Here is a 13,133-nt window from a genome sequence, read left to right as displayed (position 1 = left end):
AGCACTAAGGAGAGGAGAAGTGGTGCGTGTGCCAGGGAGCACTACAGAGCACCATAGGAGGGAGCGAGGCAGAGCAAGCAAAGACTGAGACCATAGGGAGGAACACAAAGCAAGGAATAGCAAGGCAGAGAACACAGGGAGGACTACAAGTCAAAGCATAGCAAAAGCAAGACATGGCAAAACAGGCGAGGCAGAGAACACAGGAAGGACTACAAGTCAAAGCAAAGCTAAGGCGAGACATAGCAAAACAGAATAAGACAAAGAACAGCAGAAGGACTACAAGGCAAAGCAAGGCAAAGACAAACATGGCACGAGAGACAACACAAGACATGGCACAAGACAAGAGGCGGAATACGAGCACGGAGCGTGTGCAGAGACGCACTACAGAGCAAAGTGCAAGGGCACAGAATAGAGGGAGCGACCCCACAGACCCAGAGCCTTGCAGGGAAGCAACACAATAATCAGGCCCTGAGCATAGGAAGAGGCGGCCTGATATAGGGCATAGCACCTCCTCCTCCAGGTCAGGACCAGGGGAGAACTTCCGGGATTCTAGACATGACGAGATGATAGCAGAACCAGACAGTGCAGGATCTTAGGAAACGTCACATGATCAGGGTTTCAGACATGACGAGATGATCACCGAACCAACCAGTGCAGGATCCTAGGAAGAACACATGATCCGGGATTCTAGACATGACGAGATGATTGCAGAACCAGATAGTGCAGGATCTTAAGAAACATCACATGATCAAGGACTCCAGACATGACGAGAAGATCACAGAAGGCAGAGCAGAAACGCAGGGATCCTGCAGCTCAGACATGAGGTGAGTCTGCACACAGCTCTAGCGAACATGCAGGACAGCAGACAAAACATGCGCATGCACATCGCTCCAGGAGTTCTTGAGACAAACAGACATGGCGGACGTGACAGGGCCTCACTGTTTGTCTGGTTCTAACTACCGGTGTAATGTCTAACGCTCTAGATATGCTCCTGGTAGTTCTACGCAGTACGGGGACACTAACTGGTCTGTGAACTCTTGGACTCACCACGGGCACAACAGGTTCACCACTGGCAGGGCGAGGGTTCTCTGACTCCACTGCTGGTGTGGCCTCTGTTGCCTGATTTTCTCGATTCTCTTGAGTCACATCTTCCTGTGCTCCCAATTGGGGAAACAGTAACACTGGCATCACTATAGCATTGTTCACTCTAGTCCAATTCGCAGGGAATTCTCCAAGCACTGTGCTGACCTTCCCTTCTTCCTCTGTAGGTGGGATGTTATCTGATCCTCCCGCTTTTTCTTTCAACTGGTTAGGGCATAACTTCAAGTGATCCCTGGATACCGCTGCTGAGGTCTCTCCTCCATCTTTGCTAACAAGGCATAATTTGGCATTATCAAAGTTCGAGGGCAGAATTGTATAGGGCTCCTCTTCCCATTGATCTTCCAGCTTATGCAGTCTTCTTTTTCTCTTGAGAACTTGTTCTCCCGGCGAAAAAGGAACAGCAGGTGCATTTTGGTTATAAAGTCTCTCCTGCTTCTGCCTTGCCTGAGCCAGACTCTTCTCCACACACTCCTGTACCCTTCTGTACTGCTGCTGCCTCTCCTTGTCCCAGTCAGCATCTGGTGACTTTACTTCAGGCGTCAGGACTCCCATGTCCAAGTCAATAGGCAGCTTACCAGGCCTTGCTTCTCATCAGGTACGCTGGAGTACATTTGCTAGAGTTCACTGGGATATGGTTGTAGAGGTCCACCAGATCGGGCAACTTTTCTGGCCACAGATTTCTCTCCTCCAAGGGCAATGTCTTCAGTAAATCAATCACTACCTGGTTCATCTTCTCGCACATGCCGTTGGTCTGTGGGTGATAAGATGTTGTCCCGATCTTCTTACACCCATATAAGTTGCAAAATTCATGGAACACTTCTGCCTCAAAAGCTGGACCTTGGTCTGTCAGCACCCTCTCAGGATAACCATGTGGATTACAGAAGTGCTGTTGGAATGCTCTGGCCGCTGTCCTGGCCGTTAGATCTTTGATGGGCACAACCACCAGGAATCTTGAATAGTGGTCCACAATGGTAAGGGCATAGAGGTAGCCTGACCGGCTTGGAACCAGCTTCACATGGTCCAGGGCTACCAACTCCAGGGGCTGTTTGGTGATTGGCTGAAAGGCTGTATGCACACGCTGCGGATTTTGCTGCGGTTCCGCAGCGGTTTTGGCCGCTGCGGACCCGCAGCAGTTTTTGCTGCGGTGTACAGTACCATGATTCCCTATGGGAATCAAAAACCGCAGTGCAGACGGTGCGGAATTTTCCGCGCGGATTATCTGCGGTTTTCAATCCGCAGAAAGAATTGACATGTCAATTCTTTCTGCGGATACTCCTGCGGTTTGCCATCTCCTCCATTGAGGAGATGAAAAACCGCAGAGCAATCCGCAGGTAAAACCGCAGGTCTTTTGACCTGCAGTTTCACCTGCGGATTTTACAAAATCCGCGCGGATGAATCCGCACATAATCCGCAGCGTGTGCACACAGCCTAAGGGAGCTCTCTGGCTGTCTCGATCCTTTCTGCGCAGGTTACACTGTCCACACTCCCAGTACCACCTCTCAATGGCCTTCCGCATGCCAGTCCAGTAGAACCTCTCTCGGAGCAATGTTTCCAATGTCTTCCATCCAAAGTGTCCAGCTCCATTGTGGTATGCTCCTAGAACCATTGATGCATCTCTTTGGGACCACCACCTTCCAGACCAGCTCATGTGTGCGGGCATTGATACTCCTCCGACACAGCTTCTTTTCATAAATGAACAGCCGACCTCTTTCCTTCCACAACTAATGAGTTTATTCAGGAGCATTCAACTCCGGGCGCGAGTCACCTTGTGTCAGCAGCTCTTTCACCAGGCGGACTGCAGGGTCATTATCTTGCGCTTCTGCCCAATCATGATGGGGCAACGGATTCAGAGTGACTTCCTTCAAGCCAGGCCGCCTGTTTCTCACTCTTTGGGCCGCCAGTGGCCGGTGGAAGGGGGGCAATTCTACCTCTTCCAGAACCTCAGGGTCTTCTCCTGCATCTGGCAGATTAGGCATCCTGGATAGCGCATCAGCATTGGCATTCTTGTACCCTGCCCGGTACTTGATGGTAAGCTCATAATAGGATAACCGAGCCATCCATTGCTGCTCCAGTACTCCTAGCTTGGCAGTGTCCAAGTGGGTCAACGGGTTGTTTTCCATGAAGATTGTAAATTTTGCCGAAGCTAGGTAATGCTTGAACCTTTCGGTGACAGCCCAGACTATGGCAAGGAACTCCAGCTTGAAAGAACTGTAATTATCAGGGTTCCTCTCATTGGGACGCAGCTTACTGCTGGCGTAGGAGATCACTCTCTCTTTTCCATTCTGAATCTGCGACAGTACTGCTCCTAATCCCACGGTGCTGGCATCCGTGTACAGCACAAAGGGTTTGTCATAATCTGGGTAGGCCAGAACTTCGTCACCTGTGAGAGCCATCTTCAATCTGGTGAAAGACCTCTCCAACTCTTCAGTCCATTCAAATGTGAAATTCTTCTACTTGCCTTTCTTGGACTGGGTTTTGTATTGGGGTGGCTATTTCAGTAAAGCCTTTGATGAATCTCCGGTAGTAGCCTACCAGTCCAAGGAATTGGCATACCTCATGGAGGTTGCTGGGCTTCGTCCAGTCCCTGATGACCGTGACCTTGTCAGGATCTGGTGCCACACCTTCTGCACTGACCACATGACCGAGGTACTGTACCTTAGGCTTCAGGAGGTGGCATTTTAAAGGCTTCACTTTCAGGCCAAAATTGGACAAAGCTTCAAACACTTCAGCCAGGTGTTCCAGATGCTCTTCATAGGTCTTGGAGAAAACGATGACATCATCCAAGTACAACAGGACTGTTTCAAAGTTCATGTGTGCCATGCAACACTCCATCAGCCGCTGAAATGTTCCTGGAGCAGTGCAGAGTCCAAATGGCATATAATTGAACGCACAGAGACCCATTGGAGTGGTAAATGCGGTTTTCTCCTGGTCTTCCTCTGCCATGGGAACCTGCCAATACCCACTGGTGAGATCCAAGGTGGAAAAGTAGTTAGCAGTTTTAAGTGCAGCTAATGACTCTTCAATTCTAGGTAATGGGTAGGCATCTTTATGTGTGATACTGTTAATCTTCCTGTAATCAACACACATTCTCATAGTACCATCCTTTTTCTTTACAAACACTATTGGAGCTGCCCATGGGCTACAACTGTCCCTAATGACCCCAGCTTCCTTCATCTTTCAACATACTCTTAGCACATTGGTACTGTGTTGGGGGTATAGGTCTGTACCTCTCCTTTATGGGTGGATGGTCTCCAGTGGGGATATGATGTTGCACCCCTTTTACCTGCCCAAAATCTAGTGGGTGTTTGAATACCCGCTCATACTCTTGTGTCATTCTGTAAACCCCATTTCTCTGGTATGAAGGTGTAGAGTCAGTTCCCACCTGCAGTTGCTGGCACCACTCTTCTAGCTGCTTCACAGGGCCATTGTCCTCCACCGGATCGGATGAGACCAAAGGCTCTGCTGCCTGTAATGAGTTGTTATTAACAGTGAGCAGTTTAGCAACTGTGGCGTACCGAGGTATTGTGGCTTCCTCCTCCCCACAATTCAGAAGGCGTACAGGTACTCTCCCCTTTTGTACATCAACCACCCCTCTGGCTGTCAGGACAGTGGGCCTGCTATCTGAATATACTGGCTCTACCAATGCCTGGTAATCCTGCCCTATGGCTGCCCGACACCAAACCAACATTTCACATCTGGGGGGTATTACAATGGGAAAAGCATCACTCTGACGCTGCCAATCTCTCCACCAGAGAGTTCTACCTGTTGCCTTTGCATCAGGGCTCGGATCTCCTTCTGCAGGACTCGTTCACCGGAACCAGCAGTCTCAGCCACCTGTTGCAACAAGACAATAACCTCGGACAGACAGTTTTCAATTACATTTGTACCAAGAGTCATCATGGGATTACATTCACGTCGGTCAATATCAACTATCAGACCTTGTGATTTTAGCTCCACCCGCCCCACTTTAACAGAAATTTCCTTGCATCCAATCTGTGGCAAGGTATGACCATTACTAGCAACTACAGTTAGTTCATAAGTGGGGCCACGGGTGAGTTCAGAATCAGCCCAGTACCTCTTGTACAAAATATACGGCATAGTGGTCACCTGGGAGCCAGTGTCCAGCAGCGCGTTCATGGGTTTGCCGTCAATCACCACAGGAAGGATTGGTCTCCCTCCCACATACTTGGCTCTCCAGTTCCTTGGGCCTGGTGATCCTACTCCTGGGGGTTGGCCCTCTGGCCCAGGGGTTGCTCGTTTAAAGGACAGTACCTTGCAAGATGACCTGCCTTGTAACAGCAGCGACAGATGGGACGTCCGTCCTGGTCATATTGATCGTTGTTCCTTCCTTGAAGTGGCGGGGTTCTCCTCCTCCGGAGCCACGGGACATCCTCTGGACTGGAAGCAAGCTGGACCTTTTCTTTGAAGGAATCCTGCAGGGACTGCACGGTTCTGGTGAGTGCAGCCATTCCTTTGGTCAGCTCCTGGACCTGAAGACGCAGCTCCTCTGTTGGATCTTTACCCAGGGTCTGGGCATCAGCCTCCGCAGGGATGGAAGGAAAGGATGTAGCTTCCTGATGGTAGGTGATCGCTGGGCGCCTAGGGGGCGCTGGATGGCTGTCAGGATTACTGCAGTACCCGGATAGCCCTGTCCTTAAACTCAGCAAAGTTCAAATCAGGGTTTTGCAGGGTAATGATGCGTAACTGTCCTCTGTGGGTACTGGACAGGAGTCCTTCGATGAACTGCGCCTTTAACAATTTGTCTTCTTCTTTCACACTATCAGAGTCAACTTGCTTAACTGCTCGCAGCGCCTCCTGCAGGTTGAGGGCATAGTCCCTGATACTGTCCTGCGCCCTTTGTTTACAGCCAAAGAACTGCATCTTAATTTCAGCTGCAGTGCTGGTGTCAAAAGTGCTCTTCAGTTTTGCCAGGACCTTTGCAACAGTCTCTTTATCAGTGTCCTGCCAGGCTTTCACTTCTCTCTGCGCTGCACCCATTATCTGTCCAATCAGGATATTCACTTTCTGGTCTTCAGACAGAAGGTAAACTTTAAACAAGCTCACAGTAATTTCTTAAATTCACTCAGGGTGTGTGACTCACCCGAGTACTGCGGTAGCCAGGCCGCTCCCGGTATGTAGGGCATGGATAGTGGATATTATGGGGACCGCTGCGGCGGGTGCTCCTGGCGGTACCGCTGGGTTGGCAACGGCGCCTGCCGCTGCATCGCCGTTTGGCGCGGACATCTTCTCCCCCCCCTAGTTAACGTTAGCTAGGGCCATGGGTTGGGTGAGCTCACCGGCGGCCACTTCACAGTTCCGACACTTCGGGCTGTAGGCCTCAGCTCCTCCTCTCGCGCGCTGTCCTCTCTTCCCGCGCGGCACTTCACTTCTTCGAGCTCTGCGGCAAGCTCCGCCCATGAAGGCCCGCCTCTTTCTTCCCGCGCGCGCCAAGCAGTGCCGCAATGGCAGCAACTGGCGCCAATTTCACACAGTTCACAATCAGTCTATGGCGCACACAGGACCCGGGGATACCGGGCTCCGTAATCCTGTTCGTGACACCAAATTGGGTTACCCTCCCAGGGCTGTGGGGGTACTCGGTACCGGGCCAGTGTCAGGGGAATGTGTCACAGCAGCAGTGACACAGTCCGTGGCCCTGGGCGCCCAAGCAATGGGGAGATGTAGTTAATGGTAGAATAGTTCGTGATGCCACCCGTGGTGTTTGGCAAATATGGTGTTAGGCCAACGCTGCATACAGATCCGCTGGGACTGATGGTATGTGCAGCTTATATGGTAAAGCTCCCCACAGGTGGAGCCGTAGTCCCAGGGCAGTGTAGATGTAGCTGGCACGGGGATGTAGCAGTGCCGAAAGCGTAGGGAACAGACAAGACACAGCGGTTGTAGTTTCTGTACCTTTACTGAGTATATGCAGTCCAGAGTCCTGACTACAGATGGTATTGGAGCAGGTTAGCCTGGAAGCAGATCAGGATTCTCTCTCAGCAGAAGGGCTGTGCAGTCTCCTTCCTAGCGCTTTGTAGTGTGAAGCACTCCAGTACTTAGTTACTCTGAAATGCCTCTCTTCGGATGTTCTTAGAACTTTACTTGTATGACAGACAGCTGTAGCCTCTCTCGGGGACTCCTCTCCTGAGTCCTGGCTTTCTATTCAGTTGCTGTTGTGGCCCAAGTCTTTGGTGAGAGCAGGGCATTTACAGCCTCCTACTCCTCTGGTATCTGTGGCAGGACCGTTAGTATCCATACCACCGTGGAGACCAGGCTCCAGTCTTTGCGCTCTAGCGGTGAGGGAGCTCTCCTCCCGGAGCTCAACCTCCACCCGGTTCCACACGTCTGCACACGTGGACCTCATCACACTCTCTGACCCTACTTCCTCTTGGCCCTCAGAGAGCATTCCTCACCTTAATCTTGGTTCAGAGCTCCCCCTGGTGGCCAGGAGTGGAACTGTGTTGCATGTATTAAGTTAACTGCTGGAGAGACCCATCACTGCTTCCAAGCTTGGCATTACCCTCCCCTGGACGAAGGCAAAGCCACGGTGGCGACCATACTCCTGGGGGCGCCACACTACAATAAACCTTTCCTATCCAATTAAGGTTGTGGGTCGCCCTCACACCCAGGACAGCGGGGTACCCGGTATCGGGCCGGTGTCAGAGGGAGAATGTGTCACAGCAGCAGTGACTCGGTCCGTGGCCCTGGGCGCCCAATATCAATGGCAGTGATGTTAATGGTGTTAAAGTTTATTTGAATAGTTTGTGACGCCACCCGTGGTGTTTGGCAAGGGAGATGGTAAGCCAATGCTGCGTGCAGATCCGCTGGGACTGATGGTGTGGTGCAGCAAAGATGGTATAGCTCCCCACAGGTGGACCTGTAGTCCCAGGTCAGTGTAGGTGCAATGGATGAGGAGAGGCACAGAAGGGTATAGATGCTGGTACCCAGATGTAGCGGTGCTCAAGGTGTTAACGGCAAATGAATGGAGGACACCAGGGCTTGCAGTTTCAAAGCTTTACTCACAGTTCGTGGTGCCTGCCTCTGTGCCGTGTCCTCCGGGGTAGAGACTCAATCAACCTCCCGGGCAAGTCAGGGTTCTCCTCTCCAACACTCCGCCAACATGTGCCTTTCCTGAACGACTCCTCTATTGCGCCTTTTAGTGTGAAGAACTCCAGTACCGTAGTTCTCTGGAATCCCTCCTGTCAGATGTTCCTAGAACCTTACTTGTATGACAGACAACTGTAGCCTCTATCGGGGACTTCCTTTTCAGAAGTCCTGGCGCTCTATCCAGTTGCTGTTGTGTCCCAAGTCTTTGATGGGAGTAGTGCATTTACAGCCAACTACTCCATCGGTGTCTGCTGCAGAACCATAAGTGTCCATACAACCTCGGGGACCGGGCCTCGGCCTTGCGCTGAGAACCTATAGGCAGGGTTCCTCTTCCAACCCACAACTCCTCTCTGTTCTCCTACTCCTTCGTTCCGCGCAGTTCCTTCTCTCTCTTATGGAAGCTTAGGTTGCAGGTCTACGTCTTTCTCCTTCCCTTCTCTTTCCTGTGCCAGCTGGCTCAGATCACTGAGGCAGCTGCAACACTCTTTCTAAACTGAACTCAAACTGAACTCAAAACTAACTTCAGAACTGAACTCCTTCTCGCCTGACCTCCTGTCAGACTGACCTCAAATTCTAAACCTTCCCACTCTTTTATATGGATCTCCACTCCACCCGCCTCCCAGCACATCTCGTGTTACGAAGCAAGGAATCACCAGAGGTGCTCTGCTACCCTCTAAGCATGAGCCGCAATGTGATCAGTGCTGAACTATCCTGTGTGTGGGATGCAGGTGTTGGAGTGTGGAAAGGAGTTCCCAACTTACCTAGTTGGTGGGGCACTACACCTTAGGAGAAGGTGCAGTACCTCTGTGGCGACTGAGCCTCAGGGGCGTCACAGTTGTGACGTCATCCTTGGGAGACTGAGGTTATTCCTTATCACTTTGACTACTCACATTATAAAAGCACCTGTTACCAAGTCAAAAATGGCTAGTTTTTGCTGTTGTAGTATTCCATCTTCCATCTGAATATTTCCTGAGTATTGCTGGTTATGTTTTTTTTTTTTTTTTAAAGGGAACTTCAGTAGGATCAACTCCCTTAAGCCATCTGTGGAGACACAGGGGGTCAGCGGGCACCATGGTCCGCTAGCCGAAACCTCAATGACCAGGAATCATCCCATAGAACGCCAGCTCTCATTTTAACGTGGACTTAAAGCTACTCAGACAACACAGGTTGAGGGTAAAACAGTGTGGCAATGCTTTATTGAACCACAAAACAGGCAGAAAATACATAGAACAGTCCCTGCAAAATACCCAAGATGGTGCACATTACATAGTCTCACCCTTCCGCTGACTCACCGGGATAAGAGCAGCTGTTAATTCAGAGTCAATGACCCCCACCTGAGGAAACGAAAAGCTTAGGAAGAAGACAGTCCATTAAAGTACGAGGCCAGTTGTCTGGATGGTCACAACCTCGCTTCACGTTCCAGGGCTCACTACCCCTCCTGTGGCAGGCACAGAGAAGGTAACGACAAGCTAAGATGTCAGTCCATTCAGGTAAAAGGGCAGTTGACTGGAGGGTTATGACCTGACTTCTCTGAACATCTCCATGGAGCCAGGTGACCAGTGGGTCTCATTCCTTGCTTTCACAAACGTATCCATGGTTCAGCGATGGTCAATGGATCAGATCTGTATTCTTGCAGCCGGGGCAGAGATCCCTTAAGCTGGCATCCTGTAGAATGACACATGTGTGACCCTCGTGATGGAGTCATGATGTCTTGGTTGCCGTCCTATAGAGAGTCTCTGGTTCTTTGGATCTCTAGATCTTTTAGATGTCTGGAGGTATCTGTCTGATGTTACAGAGGCATTTGACCTCTTTTTATAACTGTCCTTCATCCAGGTAAAGGATAATGGAGAGGAGACCAACTTGCATTGTTTGATTATGCAATCTATTTGCACAGTTTCTCCTCTCTTTTACAAGTCAACAAACTAGCTGGCCTGGACAATGTGTAATCAGCATATCAGCAAGCATCATTGTTCAATGACCCTGCATGAAAGGAGAGTCAACATTTCAGACTCTTGACTAAAGGGCCTGTTACACATAGCGATATCGGTAGCAGTATCGCTAAAGCGTCACCGATTTTGTGATGCAGCAGCGATAACGCTACATGTGATACTCGCCTCCGACCGGCTCCTCCGCTGGTTATCACGCGAGATCGGCCTGGTCCATTTCTCGTCATCGGCTTCCTGCTGGCGCCAACGAGCGAGCCATGGACACAGGTGGAAGACGGTCACCGTAGCCGTGTCTGACTGGTGAGTACGACCGCCGACCGCTGCTGCATCGCTAGTGAGATCTGCTTGTTTGGCAGCTCACTAGCGACCATTTTGCGATGCACCAGCGATCCTGACTGGGTCATATCGTGGTCGGGATTGCTGGTGCATCGCTAAATGTAACGGGGCCTTAACTGAAGAAAAAATGCATACATTCAAAAGCCAACATATAGATAACAATATATTCCACCTGGCTTGTTTAAAATAGATGCCTCATGAATTAAGATAAAATGCTGTGGTGTCACACCATCTATATAGATAAGCAGGAAAGAAAGCTGAATAAAATGATACCTAGATATCTGCAATTCAATATTTTATTCCAGAGCAATTCACACGTCCCAGTGACTCCTGCACTGGTAAAACCAGTACTGATGAGATCTGTGGTCAGTGTCCATGTGCCATCCATATGTACATATAGGACATCCGTGTAATATCCATGTAGTCACTTGCTATCCGTGTCGCATCCTTCTGCCATATGTATTCCTGTGTTACGCATAGCAGTTCCTTGGAAAAGCAGTACAGTTCGCACTGATCCCAGGCGCTGGGTGCTGAAGAAAGCGCTCACCATTGTTGCCTGGCGTCCCTCGGATTAGCTTGACCAGGTGACAATGATGGGGGTTCTATTCAGCACCCAATGTGGACATTGTGTGTTGAATGAAGAATTAAATAAAAAAAGTTGTGAGCTCCCGCGTAATTTTCATAACCAGCAGAGGGAAAGCACACGGCTGGGGGTTGATGTTAATAATCTGGGAAAGGGAACAAAATTCCAAAAGGTTCTCGGCAGGCCCGGATTGGTAATATGCCCAATCGGGCATTTTCCTGCTGGGCCGCTGTCATGTGGGCCGTGGGCGGCAGCACCCGCTCATCTGGCCGCTTGCCAGCTGATGTGGCCACTGGCCTGGCTGTTGTTCCTGCTGCCGGCCCTCTGCGCACACTGCAGGGAGATAAGCCGCCACGCATCCCATCGTCGCCCTAGCTTGAGACCCCCCCCCGCAGCCACTCACAGCGTCTCTTGCCTGCTCTCTTCTCTGTACACAGGACCTGTGATGAGGTCACAGGAGGGGAGGAGTCAGGGGTCACATGATCAGGAGCCTTTGTCCAGACCCCTGATCATGTGACCCCCTGACTCCGCCCCTCCTGTGACCTCATCACATTTCCTGTGTGCACAGCCCTGCCTCTTGGGTGTCTTCTGGACTCTGCTGTGCTGGTTGTCATGGTGCTGAATGAGGTAAGTATGTGTGGGGTCAGGAGGGGTTTACAGGGTAGATGTAGCAGAGTTGTGTGTGTGAGGTGTACGGAGCGGAGCCATGTGTGTATGGAGCGGAGCTGTGTGTGTACGAGGTGTATGGAGCGGAGCCGCGTGTGTACGAGGTGTACGGAGAGGAGCCGCGTGTGTACGGAGAGGAGCCGCGTGTGTACGGAGAGGAGCCGCGTGTGTACGGAGAGGAGCCGCGTGTGTACGGGGTGTACGGAGAGGAGCTGCGTGTGTACGAGGTGTACGGAGCGGGGCCGTGTGTGTACTTGGTGTACGGAGCGGAGCCGCGTGTGTACGAGGTGTACGGACTGGAGCCGTGTGTGTACTTGGTGTGCGGAGCATTGTGTGTACGGAGAGGAGCCGCGTGTATACGAGGTGTACGGAGCGGAGCCGTGTGTGTATGTAAGAGGTGTACGGAGTGGAGCCATATGTGTACGGAGCGGAGCCAAGTGTGTACGAAGCATACAAAGCGGGCTTTTCCCACAGACACAGGAGTACACGGCGGAGCCCCGAGGAGCATTTTAAAACTCACACATGGCGTTCCACCGGAAGTGATATGCTGGAAGCTGACTGGAAATGAGATAATTTCATGAGGAGATTGTGACGGAACTAGGAATGCTTCAGTTCCATCAAAGTGTATTCCTCCGACAGCGCAGACAGCAGGATCGCCTTGGAATCTGGGATGCCAGCCATGTGAGTGGATCATGATATGTCCTGCATCAGGAGGCTCAGGTGGGCACTACAATGGGAGCCGGGCTGCTATAGTATCTTTATAGAATCTTTCTTTATTTCTTTCTCTTTTTCTTTCTTTCTCTGTTCTTTCTTTCTCATTCTCTGTTCTGTCTTTACCTCATTTTTCTTTCTCTCTCTAATCTTTATTTTTTCCTTTCTCTCTCTCTCTTCTTTCTTTCCCCTCTTTCTTTTTCTTTCCTCTTTCTTTCTCTCTGTTTCTTTCTTTTCTTTACTTCTTTCTTTTTCTCTCTGTTCTTTCTCTGTCTCTCTCTGTTATTTCTTTCTTTCCCCTCTTTCTTTCTCTCTGTTCTTTCTTCTTTCTCTCTCTGTTCTTTCTTTCTCTCTCGCTCTCCTTTCTTTCTCTGTTTTCTTTTTTCTCTCTGTTTTCTCTCTTCCTTAGTGCCAGTCAGTGTGCCCAAAATGCTAGCCACTGTGCCCTCAGTACCAGTCAGTGTGATCAGCAGTGCTAAATGGGTGCGGTTGGGCTTGGACATGGGTGTGACTAGTTGAGAAATGGATGTGGCTGGGGCGTGGCCTAAAATTTTCAGCGCCACTGTCTTTCTCCCTCTTTCCCTTCTTCAAAAGTTGGGAGGTATGATAGGGGCGACTGTGACCAGGGGGTCTGGTTGCCCAATGGATAGCAGTTCTGCCAGGAATTGTCACCGTGCGTACAAAAG

At 50.7% G+C, this 13,133-nt stretch overlaps 1 long non-coding RNA gene across 2 annotated transcripts in view; it reads left to right on the top strand.

Moving 5' to 3' along the window:
- Positions 1 to 772: 772 nt before the first annotated feature.
- LOC141096708 (uncharacterized) overlaps positions 773 to 13,133 on the top strand; it is a 38,717-nt gene continuing 26,356 nt past the window's right edge. For both annotated transcript variants that reach the window (XR_012233761.1, XR_012233760.1), the window contains exon 1: positions 773 to 824. This is a non-coding gene — a long non-coding RNA (uncharacterized lncRNA). The remainder of the gene's footprint in view (positions 825 to 13,133) is intronic.

This window comes from Dendrobates tinctorius, unplaced genomic scaffold, assembly GCF_039654945.1.
Source record: "Dendrobates tinctorius isolate UK_male_01 unplaced genomic scaffold, ASM3965494v1 ptg000079l, whole genome shotgun sequence".
Taxonomy (NCBI): Eukaryota; Metazoa; Chordata; class Amphibia; order Anura; family Dendrobatidae; genus Dendrobates; species Dendrobates tinctorius.
Note: the sequence above shows the minus strand (reverse complement) of the source record. Positions and strands in the feature narration are given on the sequence as shown.